The sequence below is a fragment of the Aplysia californica genome, unplaced genomic scaffold (assembly GCF_000002075.1).
Source record: "Aplysia californica isolate F4 #8 unplaced genomic scaffold, AplCal3.0 scaffold00522, whole genome shotgun sequence".
Lineage (NCBI taxonomy): Eukaryota > Metazoa > Mollusca > Gastropoda > Aplysiida > Aplysiidae > Aplysia > Aplysia californica.
This window is the reverse complement of record NW_004797792.1, coordinates 493630-494891: the sequence shown is the minus strand read 5'-3', so window position 1 is coordinate 494891 and position 1262 is coordinate 493630.

Genomic DNA, 1262 nt, shown 5'->3' with positions numbered 1-1262 from the left:
GGAGCTGATGATTCCCAGGATGAGAAGGGTCTGTGACGTATCGTGTCGGTCGTCGGGGTCTGTGACCACCAAGGAATCTTAAACATGCGCAACGTACACATTGGACCTCCGAGATTTTTCGCCCTTGTCCGAGAAGGATAGGGGTATATCTTTCCTACCAGAAGATCAGGGGTGTTGCTGAAAGACAGCAGTAAGAAGGAACCAAGGAGTAGCAGTAGAAAGGCTGCAGAAAGAGCCAGAGGCCCAGAAGAGGGGGCAAAGGAGTTGAGGGGGTGGGGGCAGAAACAGGAAGCGAAAGCAGTCGACAGAACATCTTTAGAGAACATGGAAGGGGGTGAAAGGAGACAATTTTAGAGAAGAAACATTTTTGGTCGCTACTCGGATTCGAACCCGGGACCTTTGAATGAGAGGTGAACACCTTAACCTCTAGACTCTAGGCCACGAGAGAGGCGAACACTTTAATCTCTAGGCAACGAGAGACCCCGCCCACAGTCTGAGCAGCTCTGACAAGGCTAACCCTTCGTTCAGTTTTGTTTTAGTAACAGTTTCACGGCATTTTCAACACAATTAGGTCAAGAACAGTCGAAAAAGTAGAGGTATTGCTATCACGCTCATATGACCGTATGCAAATGCGGATGCCGTAAAAGTCTTGCTAAAGCTAAACAAGAGGCATTACTGACGCATTATTAGATAGAAAGTAACACACAAAGAAAAGAGGGATGGAAGATAAGGACGCGAGCGGAAGAAAAGAAGGAGGAAACCATACCTGAGCACCCGCCAACCACCCACAACCGTTCGTTTGTTGTCTCAAACTCCTGCAAGGTCAGAACAAACAACAACATGCTTCCTTCCTTGACGCACCCTGCTAAATAAATTATGTACTGTCAATTTTGTGTGGATCAATTTAAGTCGAAAACCGAAATTCGTCGAATGCATAATTTATATTTTGTTATCATTTATTATTTAAAGCTGAGTTTCGACAACGGGGACCCACAACCTCATAAGTACGAGTGTAGTTATCTAGGCGAGTTTTGACCTCACAAGTACGAGTGTAGTTAACTAGGCGAGTTTTGACCTCACAAGTACGAGTGTAGTTATCTAGGCGAGTTTTGACCTCACAAGTACGAGTGTAGTTATCTAGGCGAGTTTGGACCTCACAAGTACGAGTGTAGTTATCTAGGCGAGTTTTGACCTCACAAGTACGAGTGTAGTTAACTAGGCGAGTTTTGACCTCACAAGTACGAGTGTAGTTATCTAGGCGA